Source organism: Desmodus rotundus, chromosome 11 (genome assembly GCF_022682495.2).
Source record: "Desmodus rotundus isolate HL8 chromosome 11, HLdesRot8A.1, whole genome shotgun sequence".
Lineage (NCBI taxonomy): Eukaryota > Metazoa > Chordata > Mammalia > Chiroptera > Phyllostomidae > Desmodus > Desmodus rotundus.
Window position 1 is genome coordinate 68,796,533 of NC_071397.1, and position 17,017 is coordinate 68,813,549.

The 17,017-nt window shown below is 35.0% G+C and overlaps 1 protein-coding gene across 2 annotated transcripts in view; it reads right to left on the bottom strand.

Annotated features, from left to right (window-relative positions):
* The window catches only part of CEP85L (centrosomal protein 85 like), a 134,480-nt gene that overhangs the window by 51,241 nt on the left and 66,222 nt on the right, over positions 1–17,017 (bottom strand). The window lies entirely within an intron of this gene.

A 17,017-nucleotide genomic window follows, 5' to 3' on the forward strand; every position in this document is an offset into this window, starting at 1 on the left:
TTTTAAGACTATCTGAAATCACACTTGTGAATACAACATAACTTGAAAAACCTCAAAGAAGTTACAAAGTAAATGTACAAGTCTAATTAAGAGTTTAATCATTTCTGAAAGAAATGAGTACCACGTGGAGTACCACGAAAGAATGTACATTGGCTAGGCTAGACGAACATCACCAGAAGGGTTTCCAAAAGGAAATAAAAACAGTATCTGTAGCATCCAGATTTCTTTTTTTTTTTTTTTTTTAGCAAAACTAAGCAAGCATTTTATTGATTTACATTTTTTAAATTAATTAATTTATTTTTATTCAGTTACAATTGTCTGCATTTTCTCCCCTTCCCTCCACCCCACCCCAGCCAGTCCCACCTCCCTCCCCCACCTCTACCCTCCCCCTTGATTTTGTCCTTGTGTCCTTTATAGTAGCTCCTATGGACCCCTCTCCCCACTCCCCTGTGGCTATTGTTACAATGTTCTTAATTTCATTGTCTCTGGTTATATTTTGTTTGCTTTTTTCTTTTGTTGATTATGTTCCAGTTAAAGGTGAGATCATATGGTATTTGTCCCTCACTGCCTGGCTTATTTCTCTTGGCATAATGCTCTCCAGTTCCATCTATGCTATTGCGAAGGGTATAAGCTCCTTCTTTCTCTCTGCTGCGTAGAATTCCATTGTGTAAATGTACCATAATTTTTTGATCCACTCATTTGCTAATGGGCACTTAGGTTGCTTCCAGTACTTGGCTATGTAGCATTCAGATTTCAAATTGTCATTCATCACAATATCATTTAATTACATTAAAATTTCAAGGGCTAAAATGTTTGCATAAAATAGTAAATATAACCATAAAAAATATGACTAGTAATAGATAAGCCAGATGACTATCAGTCTCTAGTGTAAATGGTATCGTTTAGAAAAAAATACTCATAGAGAATTTAAAAATTTTTTGATATATTTAAGAAAAATCACAATAAACAGCAATCTTCAAACTTCTATGATGAAACAAAAATTTAATACGGTGTTAACAGGATGAACTGTGTGCCCTCAAAAGGTATGTTGAAGTCCTAACCCCGGTATTTCAGCATGTGAGCTTATTTGGAAATAGGTCTTTGTAGATAGAGTCAAGTCAACATGAAGCCATTAGGGTGGGCCCTAATCCAGTATGAGTAATGCAACATGAAAAGGGAAAATCTGAACACAGACATGGACTGTGGGGAGAGAGACATTTCATCACGCAAAGGTGAAAGCAGAGATTGGAGTGATGCATGTAAAACCTAGGGAAACAAAAGACTGCCAGGAAAGTACTGGAAACTTGACCTGGAACCAACTCTAGTGACACCATGATTTTGGACCTCAAACCTCCAGAGCTGTGAGACAATAAATTTCTGTTAAGTTACCTGGTTTGTGTTTTTTGTTATGGTAACTCCAGGAAACTAATACATTGGTAAATAAAGTAGGAACATAAATTCCTTGATAAGTTAAACGATGCTATATATAAACACCACAAAGCAACTTGAATTCAAATGTGCAGCGATATTTTTATCCTTTGTTTTTCCAAAGATGCTACTGGACAAGACCTAGTTCTGAATAAATCACTAATTGTGTGACATCAACTGGCATAGATTAACCCTTTAAATTAATAGGATTGTCAAATGATTCCAGGATAGGATGTTTCGGGCAGGAGAGAGACAGGACAAAATGAGCAGTCTAAGGAGGAAAGAAACTAGGTGACAACGGAGTACAAAACCAAGAGATGGGCAGGTGTCTGGAGTGTAACTGACACGCAGTTGTTATAGGGGCAGGTCAATCAGATACTCTATCCAGAAGTTCATTCTTTCCCTTGCCTAACATACAATCCAGGCTATATTCAGCCAGTAAGTACCAATAGAAATATGTTAGTTCTTACAGCACTGAATTACTTTGACTGTAATTGATAACTAGCTACAGGCCAACCCCCTGAATGTCCTCTCCACTATCCAGGACACGCAACAACTCTCTCTATCGTACAAAAAATAGTTACCTTCAGTTTTTGACACACAAAAAAGGGCCCTCTCGGGATCCTGTTCCACCCTTAAGTGGCATCCTTTCTGTTCAGTTGATCCTTGCATTAGTCAGCCCCCCAAAGTTCTCCCATCTCAACACTACTACCAGCACATATTCAGTTGGGAGAGCTGGGATTCAAACCCAGGCAACCCAACAAAAAAAGCACCACTCTGTGACACTGCTTCTGCTGTAGCCTAATTAACTAAGAAGGTATTGCAAATTTCATATCGCAAAGGCTGAAAATAAAATTGAAACTAATTGCTAAGAGAAGATTCAGCACCATAAATAATACTGTTGATATTAAGAGAGAGTCTCTACATATTGCAGCTCCATGTTACTTAATGACTATCAATTTCATAGGTAAATCATTTCATGAAATTTTTTTGTCAAACTGTTGCTCAAACAGGAATTAAAATAGAAGCTAGCAAAACAAAAGATCATATCAATAATTCCCAAACTCAACATAAAATCTGGAAGTTACCAGAATGACTTGGTAAAACAATTGTGCTATAATCTATAATACTAAATATATCATTAATTTGGAGACTAAAAGTAAATACAGATTTTATTTATATGCTGAGTTGACAGGTATTTTAAATATTGGTTTTGTATTGTTGTCACACCTAATAAAAAACTTGCAAGGTGGCTTAAGGATCTACGGTCTCTTCTTCCAAAGATCTAAAAAGGCTCTTCCATTTCAGCAATGACCTGTAACATAATATCTGAAGCTATGTTTTGCCCTATACATCTTGTGCTTATTTCAATAAGACCAGCACCAAAGCAACAGATGATGATCTTAAGAAGACATTAACTACTCTACTCTCCATAAGAAATCTACTAAAAACTTTTTCCATGCTAGCAACTTCCTAAAGAAAAGCCTTTTCTTATTTTGGCATCAAGAAAGAGGGAGTAAACAGAAGGAAAAAATATGTCTGCAAGAGAAAAGCAAATGAAAATACCACTTGGTTTACAGCACTTGAACCACTGGGAGGGTGGATCACCAAAGGACTTGCCGGACACTTCAACAAGTATATGTAAAACAAAATACGAGAATTTATTCTTCTGATTTGAGCCCCTTGATCTAAACCCTTTAGAGAACAAAAATTGAGCTATGAAATTGGGCAAAGAGGAATTAAAAAAAATTCTTTCCTTGCAATTAAGATACAAATACAAAGAATTACCCCATCAGCAGTGTGATAATCTTCCTTACTAAACTTCAACCGTAATTCATAAAAGTAGTTTTAAAAAGAGCATAAAACCTAAGAACAACCAAATGCTGCAGAGGAACTTAAAAGTATTTTTTAATACCTGTTTATATCTGCCTATCACTAAAAATGACAATTAAGAAGACATTTTACCTTCAACGGCTTTTACAATGAGGACAGCGTGTGCGCTACCTTAAATGAAGTTATAGAGTACAATCTGAAGTACCTAAAGCAAGGTTTTTTTAAATCCTACTGCAAAGTCTCAAGTAGCAAGGAAGCTACTGTACCTTTATGATTTTGCTTACAATACAATGTTACACTATTAAAGTCATACAGAAAAGGAACAACTGATGAAAATTCATTCTGATTATAATTCACAGCAGTTCAGGCTCCAGTCTTGACAAGGCTAAAAGAGAGTCTCACAGAAATAGCACAGGGTTGCTCTGTACTGCACACAGAAAAGAAACACTTTATCTACCCTGCAACTACTTATCTTTTGTAAATTCTAACAAAGGGATTGGATGGTGAAAAGGGAATTTGATTAAGTTCAAGTTGGTTCTTCCTCACATTTCCACGTTAAAATCTCAGAGATTACTTTTTAAACACTGCCAATTTAATGTTTCAGCAAATGTTAAAGTTTTCCCTCCATTAGTTTATAAAACAGAAATGATCGCCTCTTAATTACACATTTGGTAGGCTGAAGAGAACTTACAAAATCTTACTAGTACCAATTACCTATTTGGTTCCAAGCATTATACCCAAAAGTATAGTACTTGGAAAAAAGCATTTGGGAGCAGAGGAGGAACTGTCTTTTCCCTCTGAGAGTGACACGACAGGAACTTTGAGTACACACTGGTGCACACTTTATACTTCTAGAGAGCACTATCTTAACTTCGGAACATTAACATGTGGGACATTTACACATGGACTACTATGCAGCAGAAAGAAAAGAAGGAGCTCCTACTCTTCACGACAGCATGAATGGAACTGGAGAGCATTATGCTAAGTGAAGTAAGCCAGGCAAATACCATATGATCTCACCTATAAATGGAACCTAATTAACAAAACAAACAAATGAGCAAAATAGAAGCAGAGACTTGGAAATAAAGAACAAACTGACAGGGACCAGAAGGCAGGAGGGAGGGGCATAAAGGGGGAAAGAAGGGGAAGGGGCAAGTCAAGGAACATGAACAGAGGACTGACTCTTGGACACAGACAATGCGGGGGGACTGACTGTGGTACTAGGGAGGTGACGGGGCAGGAGAGAGCAATGGGGAAAAAGGCGGGACAACTGTAACTAAACAATAAAAAAATTACAAAAAAAATCATCATGTGGAAAAAGGAAGGTAGCTAAGTGCAACTGCCTTAAAACTTCCACACTACAAGTTACTGAAAATCAAGCCCAATATAAAAGTTAATGTTTTCTTTTGTATCAAGAGTTATTGTGGATTGCACACTATCTTTCACAGCACTGGCTAACATGAACAACATAGAAGCAGGAGTGGCAATATCATTTTTGGAAATCAAAAATTCATCTTCCTTTTACTAAAAGCATTAAATGAAAATGAGAAAGTTTTATAGTGGTAAAAGGTAAAATCTGTCAAGAAGATAAAATAATCATGAAAGCTTATACATTTAAAAGTGTATTATCTCATATGAAGAAAAACTATTAAAAATAAATGGGGAAATAACTGAATCCACAATCATAGTGAAAACTTTAATATGTCTTTCTGAAATCAAAAATCAGGTAGAACAGAAGTTGGTAAATCCAGTTCACCATCTATTTTTCTACGGCCTGTATACTAAAAATGGATTTTATATTTTTAAATGGCTGAAAATAATCAAAAGAAAATTTTATGATACATGAAGATTATAAGAAATCTAAAAGTTGGGGCCCAGAAGTTAAGGTTTATAGCAACGTCACCATGTCCATTCTTTTACGTATTGTGTATGGCTGCTTTCCCAACACTAAAGCTGAGTAGTTGCAAGAGACTCTTTTCCCCTCTCATATGTGTATGTGTGTTTATAGTAACATAAAACCAGTTATGCAAAGAAAACTTTAAATTGTATTGTAATAAACAATGTATCAATAAACCTAAAATTTTAGATAAAAAGGACAACTTTATAAGAAAACATTAATTAACAAAATTTACTCTTGAGATGGAATATCTGACTAATCATAGGAGAGACTGGGAAAAAAATGAGTCTATTCCTTAATCAGTCTATTGAGATACTGATATTATAGGCAGATCCTACCTGAATATAAAGAAAATGTAAGGCAGTGAAAGAAACACTGTGAGAAAGCTAGTAAGGCAGAGCTTGAATAATAAAGCATGTTATAAATTAACAGTATTTAAAACAATATATTTTGGAGTAGTTGCAGATTCAAATTAAAACAATACCACCATTTTTGGTATCATTAAACTTAAACACCACACTTTTAAATAATACATACGTTGGCAAAATAAAATGTATCAAAATCTGTGGGAGTCAGCTAAAGCAGTACTAAGAGGGAAATTTATAGCACTAAACAGTTACATTAGAAAAAAGAAAAGGTCTCAAATCAATCACCTAACCTCACCTTTAGAAACTAGGAAATATACACCAAAGCAAGCAGATGGAAGAAAATCAGGCTTAGAACACAAATAAGCTAAGTTTAAAACAGAAAATAAAATAGAGAAGAATCTATGGAAGGGGGGGAAAAAAAGCTAGTTCTTTGAGATCAATAAAATTGATAACCCTCTAGCTAGACTGAGGAAAAACAAAGATGACGTCATTTACACTATCAGGAATGAAACAGAGGATATCACTACAGATCCTATAGAATAGATATTAAAAATTCATCCAATATAAAATAGATCATTTGAGTAGCTCTGTAACTATCAGAGTAATTTAATTCATAGTTAAAAAAAAAAAACTCCAGAAAAATAAATCTCCAGACCGAAATAGTTTCACTGTAGAATTTTACCAAATGTTTAAAGAATATCAATCTTCCACACATTCACTGAGTGACCTCAATCACTTGATGAGGTTGGCATTACTCTGATACCAAAACCAGAAAAACAGTGACAAAACTACAGACCATCATCCCACATGAACATGGATATAAAAATCCCTATCAAAATCAAATCCCTATCAAAGAGATAGGTATAGGGTAATATGGCCTGAGTTTTGTGCCAGTGATGCAAGTTGAGTTCAACATTTGAAAATCTATGCAACTCACCACATTAACAGACTAATTAATAAATGTACTACTAGAATAAGTGCCTCCTAGCAAGGCTGCACAATTCAGAGTCAACATAAAAATAATCCCAATTCTATGTGCTAACATACAAAAAAAGGAAATTAAAACATTTTTAACATCATTTACATCCCCAAAACATAAAATATTTAGGGATAAAAATTTAACCAATTTGTTAGATTTTTATCTCTGGACACTGAAAATTATAAAATACCATTAACAAATTATAGGAATTTTTTTAAAAACAAAGTACTGATAGACTCGGTATGGAGATGTCAATTGTCCCTACATGGATTTAGAGATTAAACACAGTCCCAATTAAAATCCAACCAGGTGTTTTTAGAAGTTGACAATTGGATTCTAAAATTTCTATGGAAATGTAGAGAACTTACACTAATTTATTTCAAGACTTATTATAAAGCAATAGTATCCACGAAAGTGTGGCACTGACATAAAGATAGGCTAATGGAACAGAATAAAGATCCACCAATAAACCTACACAGTGGGTTTTCTTAGTTTTTAATTAAACTTTGTATTTTGATGTAACTACAGGTTTATGTGCAGCTGTTAATAAATGATGCAGTGAGCTCTCATGTATATTTTACCAGGTTCCCTAATGGTGATGTGTTGCGAAACTATAGTATGATATCACCATCAGGATATGACAGGAATACAGTGAGGTTATAAAACATGTGCATCACAAGAATTCCCCTCATTGCCCCTTTTTCCCAACACATTTACAGAGGTATAATTAATATATAACATTATGTAAATTTGGGTATACAACAGGATTTGATACACTTATAGAATACAAAATGATTACCACAATAGCATTAGCTAATACCTCCATCATGTAACATAATTACCATTTATTTTTTGTGATAAGAACATTTAAGATCTACTGCCTTAGCAAATTTCAAGTATATATTACAGTGTTATTAACTATAATCACCTTTCTGTACATTAAATTCCCAGAAGTTATTCATCTTATAACTGAATGCTTGTACCCTTTGGCTAAAAACCTCCGTATTTCCCTACCACCTAGCTTCTGGTAACTAGCATTTCAGTGTCTGATTGATTTCTATGATTTTAGCTTTTTTTAGGCTCTACATATAAGTGACATCAAATAGTATTTGTCCTCTGTCTGACTTATTTCACTTAGTCAACTAAATATCAAAAAAAGAAAAGGAGGCTGGGCAAACCTAATTAAATGGGGACTTGAAATTGGTATTTAATAAGAAGTGAAAACGTTTGTCTACAAAGACCTGCAGGCAAACGTTTACTTACAATCACCCCAACCTAGAAACAATCCCTATGTCCACTGACAGATAAATGAACAAACTGTGCTACCTCCATCAAATGCAATACTACTCAGCAACAAAAACAACGGACACACGCAACGACATGGAGGAATCTCAGAAGCATCATGCTGAGTGAAAGAAGCTACATTCAAAAGGGTACATACTGTCTGATGCCATTTATGCCACCTCTGGAAAGAGCAAAACTAAAGAGACAGCACTCAGACAGTGGTTGCTAGGGCTGTGATAAGCACTGACTACCTAATGGAACAAGGGAACTTTTGGAGGTGATGAAAATGATGCACAATATGACTACTGTGGTATACATGTCTGTACACATTCGTCAAAACACACTGCACTTTTTAAAGGTTGAGTTTTATTGTAAGTAAGTTATACCTTAATAATCCTATTAAAAAGTATGTTTTGTTTGTAAATAATATTTCAGTAAAATTGTTTTTTCTACCAGGTAAAAACAAGCTAAATTATAGGTAAATATTTATATACATCCTATTCAACAACACTTGAAGGAAAAAGAACTTGTCATAATAAACTTGAAAGCACTCAAATATGTATAAACAAAGGAATGGGTAATTAATTGTGGTGTATGCATAAAGCAATAGTGCACAGTAATAAAATAGAATTTTTATACTCAACAACATGGTTGAGATTTAGAGGCATTATGTTAAGCAAAAGAATCCAGACTCAGAACCATACATACTCAATGATGATTTAAGGTCAATAGCAGAAATGGGTGAGCTGTGGGGTATTGCTATACTGACACAGAAGAGGCACAAGCTACATTTGTTGTATCCTGGAAACTTTTTGTCTTGACCTGAGTCATGGTTATAAGGATATATGTATTACTAAATAGAATGGAGCTATTATTATACTTAAGAATAATAAGGTAGACCCTTGACAAAAAAACAAAATACATAATAACCACAAGGATACCTACACTTTATTTTTCTCTCTACTTTAAAATAGGACTGAGGGGAAATGAAGGCCTTGTCTGCCAGGGGAGAATACTTAAGTACTCAAAGGTACACTGTAGGTCACAGGTGGCAAACACAAGGCCGCATGCTGAATCCAGCCCTCCACCTTGTTTTATCCAGCCTGGCACCTTGTTTCTACCTGCCGGCAGCACCGAGCTCTCGCTTAACTGTAAAGGAATAGTTACATTTATACAGTCCTAAAATTACATTCGGCCCTCTGAAGGCAACCATGAGGCTGATGTGGCCCCCCAAATGAGTTTGGTGCCCCTGCTGTACATGATACAATGACTATCCTGGCTGTACTGGGCATCTCTTCATCACTTTGGTGCTATCCTGTATCTGCAAAGAACTGAGATAAAAGACTGGATAAGTAAATATTGTACACCAAGAATGCTAGAACAGAGTTGATAATGAAGGGTAGCAGAATATGGCATACCAAAATATGACTATGGGAGTCCAGGATATGCCACTCCAACATATGCTACTCTGACATATTATTTTGTGCTGTAAGCACTGAAAAACAAAACAAAATGCAGGTAGAGACTTTTCTGAACTTCATTCATCTGCCTAAAGATCCTCCAAAAGGATCTCAATTGTCATAAATGATGCCCTCCCTGGGAGTTTCATCAACCAGGGAGGACTGACTCTTACCACGGGAGAGGAGACTCGAAGCAGACACCACACTCTCACAGGCTATCATATCTCCTAGTCCAAGGGGCCTTGCGTCTTTCCTAAGTATCATTTATTCTCCCCTTAGAGGCCTATATCCTCCCTTCCCCTGTCCCCATCCTGAATTCTAAAGCCATGTCTGAGTCCCTACTTTTTCCCTGGGTACCTACCACATGTACATGAGATATACATGTTAATAAATTTGTTCTTTATTTTTTCTCCCCTATAACAACCTACAGCTGGTTTTTAAGACTTGTCAATATTCTAGGAAAACAAGGAAGGCTTCTATTAAAAGAGAGGGCAATCTTGTTTGATAATATGAAAAAGAGAAAAGTAGTTTATATTCAGATACTCTCTACCCTATGACCCATCAGTAAAACATTTTTATCCCAAGTAGTGAGAAAACAATTAGAAATTTCTATTCAATAAAATCATAACTAGTCAGTAGAAGCATACCATTTTGTGGCAGTTATATAGTGGTAGTAAAATACACATTTTGACAATACTCCAGAAAAACATAGGTATTGTTTTGTTAGAAGTTGAATAAGACACTGAAGAGATATTTGAATACTTCTAGAAAAAAAATTTCAAAATTCACATATCGATAAAATAGAAAATTATTGTTATGCTCTTTTAACTTAGAATTTCAAGTAGTTGGACATTTTTCTACTTGAGTATAGCCAATGTAAGTAATAAAGGAGAACATGACAGCTTAAACTTATAAATACACAATTTATATTCATAGCTTTTGAGTAACAACATAGCTTTAATTGACATGAACATGAATCTAAAAAGTAATTACAAAGGCAAGTAACGGTGTAGTTAATTTAAAGTATGGTGGTGAAAGAGTATCGTCCAAGTAACAAACATTTCAAAATCTGTACAGGTGAGACTAGGACACCTTTTGTAAGTATACATTTTTCGTACTTATTTGGTAGTCACCAAACTCAGGGATGGAAGAAAATTCTTCATTTAGATGTTTTACCTAAAAATACCTAAGGCACAGTGTGGCAATGGGGGTTCAGAGAAGAAAACAGTAGTTTACCAGTCGAAGAAGAATCCTAACTCCCGTATGTAGACCAGAACCATCCACATTTATGGACCCACAACATACAACCACCTTTTATTGTAAACAGTGGGCACCTACAGCAATCCCAAATACATGCTACCTAGATGAGACCCAGATGATATGGAAAGTTGCCAAAATATGTCACTTAATTGTCAAACATGCTTCTAAAATAAGCTTACCATTTGCAGCTGAAAATAGCTCAAAATTCCTTGGCCTTGTCCTGGCCATACTGTTAAATTTAGATAATCTAATGCTACCACACTTGACTGGAATACAACCTCTGCAACTCTTCAAGTCTGCTATCTCCCTTTCATTTGCCTTTGTTGCTTAGCTCGTCACTCACAGCATGTCAAATAGCACAGTAAATCTTCCCCCGTTTCCTGGAATAGTCTATGAGATACTCTAGAAGAGCTTTTTGGTAAAAGAATCATAATGCCTCACCCAAAAATAAATTCATAAAGCTAAATAATGAAGATAAAAATAAACTACAAATTACATAGAATTTAAAGAGCTTTTATTCACCAAAAGAAGGAAAAGACATAGGTTATATCATTACTAAAAGAACTGTACATAAATAAAATCTATCTTACATACTACATTATTACTTACATACCACTATTTCTAAGTATACATTTAATAAAAATCTATATATTTACTAAGTCTAGTAATTACTTATGAAGTATATTACTACACATTTTCTCTAACAAAATAAAAACAAAAATCATATCAAAAAAAAATTCTATCGGCAACCTGGTCCTCAGAGTGACCTATTTAAAACCGAAGTGTAGTCTACGGCCGTACCACCCTGAACGCGCCCGATCTCGTCTAAAACCCAAGTGCACATCTTGACTCTTGAAATTTATAAAAGGAGCTGTTTTTAATGGTATCATTTCATCTTTCTGTCTTTATTACTAATTATAAAGCTATCCTTGCCATCTTAATATGCTTTACTGAAATAACAATGCAAATATATCAAGTTACTTCAATGGTAAAAGACCCTAGAAACAAATGATAAAAAGAGACTGATGAAAGGAATATATATACTACTTTTTATGTCTTTAAAATACATGTGCGTGAAAATAAAGGTACTTTAGAGAACCCTAAAGGTACTATCACTTTCCCCCATGCTAAGCAACTAATTACTATTAATTTAACTCTTCTTTTGAAGGAAGGAAGGTTTTCCCTCTCAAAAATCGATTTGGTTCACGTCCAATCTGTGTCAGCTCTACCGTGTGTTTTTAGTGCCAATAAAGGAATGACCCACACATGGAATACGGTCTTATCACAATCACAGTGCACAAGCGAAAGGTGAAAACGGCATTATCCGTAATGGAGAATCAAATCAGTCAGAAATTAAGGAAAAAAGAAGCTTAAGTCTTCAAATTTAATCATCAATTTTACTTATAAAAAGACTGTAAACTTAACTTTTTAAAAACTAAAGGTGAAATATATTAACCATAGAATTTAATAAAGTTTGTTAATTTTAATTAATAAACCTAATGGCTTTTATTGGCAAATAGACTGGAAAAAATTAAGGGTATAATTGACAATTCATGAGAGGGATATTGTATGAAATGGAAATAAAGGGAAGTTTATAAAAATAAAATATTTAATGTAAGGTGGGTCTATTTGGGATCCTGCCCAAGGTTATGGGTAACAAATGTACCAGACTAGAAAACCAGATTTTACTAAAACAAAGCTGTAGTATAACTGCTAATATATTGTATTTATTTTTAAAAGCAGATTGCCAAAATGTTTTGTCAAGTCTTTCATCAAATTTGACTATAAAGACATACGAGAAAAATATAAAATAAATATGTTTTAGAACCAAAAAACTGCCTACATTATTTAAAAATGTATGAAAGGGTTTCTCTAAAAGGATACAAAAGGACTATTTATGACATCTTATGGGGACAGGGGAGTAGACCTTTACAGCACCACATGTCAGCTGGGATGCTCTGACTTTGCTTACCAAGAAAGTATATTACTTTTTTTCCTCTTCCAACAGTGCGGTTATGAGCCATTAAATTTTCTTCTTCTACACATTTAAAATAGTGTTTAAAAAATTTTTCAAGAGTCAACTATGGGAAAGCTTCTTATGGTAAAATTGTTGAGGAGTTTAGACAGCCCTGTATAGAGTGAGAACATAAAATAGGAGCAAGTTGATTACTGTTCAATTTAACATCCCTTCGCAATTTTTTCTAAAATGTTTAAGGACCAGAAATGTTAGGTATTTTTTTAACTACTGGCAGCCAAGTTTATCACCTGGCCCATAGCACACAATTAACAAAAAGAAGATGATTAACTACAATCCCTCAAGTGTATTTTTCAGCCTTCAAAAGGTTCAAAAATATTTCCAAGAGCACAGGTGGGTATTATAATTGGAGCACTGTGATAGTAACCATGACAGTGGTTCTTTTCCCAGTTCAATCTGTTAGGTAAGCCAGGCCCTATTCTTTTGTAGTCCCTGGTACTCAACACAGAACCTGACAATCTTTGCTAAATACTCAGCAGTCTAAAAGTTAACTACGTACAAAAGGCTGCCATCTTCTGAATTATCATTACTTAAAATCTCTATTATTATTTTTCAGAGCAATGATACATATAATAAAAACATGTATATACTTTAAAGATTATAACTCAAAGAAGAGTCTACAAACTTACATCTGAATAAAGTTTGTTTTCCAGCCTTTAAGGCAAACACAAGGCCCGAGGGCCGCATCCCACCCTCCACCTTGTTTTATCCAGCCAGGCACCTTATTTCTACCTGGCAGCAGCGCTGAGCTCTCGCTTAACTGTTCAGGAGTAGTTACATGTATACAGTCCTAAAATTACATTCGGCCCTTTGAAGGCAACCATGAGGAGGATGTGGCCCCCAGTGAAAATAAGTTTGACACCCTGCTTCAAGGTCTAGCTTTATTTCTTTCAGAACCAGCAAATCTCTGAGTAGTCTACGTAACTAATCTAATTTTAGCTTGCATTTTAGAGATGCATTTGAAAAACAGTCATTGGTGGCCATACTAGGCCCTATTTTGGAAGTGTGAAGTCTCCAGCACTTTCTGATTACACAGATTCATAATTATCCAAATAGTGAATTATTAGGTATTTCATTTTTTCAAGTTAAATTTTTAAAAATCAACATATCAACGTTGGAATCAAAATGAACTCTTCAGATATCCATGGCTCCAACTAAGCAATAAACCTACAAGAATGAATATATTAACAGAGAAGCCTAATAAACAACTACGCCCAAATATTCTTGATCTTAATGCTAGAGCTGGTCTTGGAACCCACTTACCACCTACCTTTGACCAACTCAAGGGCAAATTAAAACAGCAGGTATGTTCAAATTCTTTTGCTATGCTTTGTAAGATTTAATTTGGAGATGGGTTAAAGATAAAGTACAGATTCACTGAGATATTTCAAAAACAATGTACAACTCTCAGTACATTAAATTGCTGATAAAAAGTTACAATGTCTATACATTTGGAAATTAAGCTTATTACTCTTCCACTAAAACACTTTACATCTCTTGCTTGACAAGGTAAACATGAATTCCACATATCAAAATCCATTTTATGTAACCTTCTCAAGAACGCATCTATACTGAAAAAATCAAGGGTCCGTTGCATTCATTTTCTATAAACTTAAAGAGGGCTAAGAGTAAAGCTGAAGGGCAAAAGCTATTATGTTTTAGAGGGTCTCACCTCAAGCAATCAAGGACTTAAACATTATAACCAAAGTCTTTATATAAAAGCTCAGACCTAAATTAAGCTAAAGATAACTCCCCCATCCTTGGTGCAGAAGCACAGTTCAAAGGCCACGTGACCTAAACCAAAAAGGGTGACTCCTTTAGTTGCTAGGGTGACACAGTCACATCACTCTATGCTTGCCAATTTCAGTCTAATCCTCACCGAGAAAAATTCTATTCTTAGATAATTTTCTCAAGAAGTTTATCAATATAAAAGGAAATACTGTCACTTAACTACCAAAACTTTCAAATTAAATTGGAATTCAAAAAGAAATCAAATTCATTTAAGAGCTTGATCATCTCTGAACAAACTAACATTTATTTGTAACAAGTTTACTGAACTAACAGACTAAAAAAAGCCAAGGGAGATAAAAAATTTATTTATACAGATGTTCGTCACAGTGTTATTTTATATGGTTTATATTGTCAAAAATTATAAATCACCTACTATCTAATAAGAGACTAATTTGATAAATTATGGCACATTTATATGCTAAAAACAACAAACTCATTAAAATTTATATTATAATTTTAACATATAATCATATTAAAATGCCCAAAACATTAATTAATTTAGGGAATGTGGGCTTATGATTTGCCTTCACACTTTTTTTTTTTGTATTTCACTCTCACCCTCCAAATGTATTTAGACATTTTTAAGTGACAAGAAAAAAAGTTATTTTCTCAGTTACTCTACTTTTACCCCTAATCCCCCATCCTCCTCCTCCACTACAGTTAGCTTAAAATTGGGAAGGATTTTATAGCTGACCCTAACACCTACTTCTGCAGGATAATTCACTACCAACCCTGTAACCTTTTCTGGTTCTCCCATCCAATCATGCATTCAATCAGTCAGTATTTAAGAAGTACTATGAGCCACCCTTCCCTTCTCTCTAAAAATAAACAAACATACAAAATCTTAAAAACAAAAGAATTACTATGAGCTAGGTTCTATGCTAGGTAGTAGTATTATAAGGAATAAATTGCAGGATAAACATGAGTTGTTGGATGAGCTCTCAGGGAGCTTGCAGTCTATTCTAGGTACGTACACTTAAAATGCAATAAAAGGAGACAGACAGTAGAGGTACATACAAAATTGTTTGACAGAAGGCAGGGAGAGCTGCACAGCAGAAACAAACTGAAACAGCACTTTGATGGGCAGAAAGATTGGTAAGGACATTCCTACAAAAAAGTAGGGAGGCTTAAAATAGAACAATAGCCTATTCAGAGTGTCACCGGCAGCTGTACGGGGCCAGAGCCCAGAATGCAAAGGAATGTAAGAGATGAAGCTAGAAAGACAGGGCCTAAAAAAACAAACTAAGAGGTCCGGATCTTAGCCTGTTTGAGAACTCAGTCCTTCTTTTTCCAAAAAGGGCTGCCCCATACAACTAGAAACAACCTCTAACCCAGGAATTCTTAACTTTTCGTGCCATGGGCTTTTCTGGCAGACTGCTAAGGCCTACTGATCTGTTCTCAGGATGTTTATGTATACATAAAACACATAGAATTCCAAATAATTTTTAGAGACAATTTTATCCACTCTCAGGGTAGTGATGCATACGTGTGGGCGTGCATAGTGACCATCTTCTGGAAAGCACTGGAAGGAAGGGGTGTGGGGCGGAGCTTTACAAAGGAGAAACCTGACCGACCGACGGTACCCCGGCTGTCAGGTGATGAAGGTTTAACAGTGACAGGGATAAGTCACGCTGATAGCATGTGCACTTGGTATGTAACGAATATGGCACTTCACTGCTCTGGCCCTTCTCTCGAAAAACACATCAACCAGTCTAAACATGAGGAAAACATCAGACAAATACCAGCTTGGGAACATTCTATAAAATATCTCACCAGCACTCTTCAAACTGTTTGGGGTCATCAAAAAAAAAAGTCTTGAGAAATTGTCACAACCAATGGGACCAATGGAGACATGACTACGGAATGCAATCTGGTATCCTACACAGAATCCTGGAAAAGAGAAAGGATACTCCAGAAAACTGAGGGGATCTGAATGAAGTTTGGGTATTTGTTAAAATAGTCTATTATGGTGTAACTCTTATGACAAATGTACCACACAAATATAGAATATTAACAATAGGGGGAATGGTGTGTGGGGTAGACAGAAACCCTCTGTACTAGATTTGCAATAATTCTATAAATTTAGAACTGTTCTAAAAAATAAGATGCCTAGGACTAGAAAGAAAATTAATTACACTGATGTAATTGCTTTAAAAAACAAATCTGTAATACTTGTGCTTCTGTAATACACTAAAATACAATATCTACAGGCAGATCAAATTATGGTAATTTCAATACAGTGATGAATATAAACAGTATTTCAAGCTATCTAACAACTATAATATATGAAATTATCTGAGATTCTACAGTGACATCAAACGTACTGTTAACACTTCTGCAGTTTGTGATTTATAGTCAGAACGGAAGAAGTACTAAACCTCATTTAGAGTTTAGTAAAAATAAAGATGTAATCTTTCCTATCCAAGTTCAAAGACCACTGAACTCTACCCACGGACTGTAGGTTAAGAATCCTCTTCTAAAGGGAAAGAGAAAAGTACTTACGGTAAGTAGACACTGTGTTGCATAATCTCTTAACAGTCGCTACACACAATTCACCTCATTAAACCCTCACAACAAACCAATTCTACAGACAAGGCAGTTTAGGGAAGTTGCCTATGGTCATGTGACCAGAAATGGATTCTAATTATACAGCTTGACTCCAAATGAATATTCTGAGAAAGC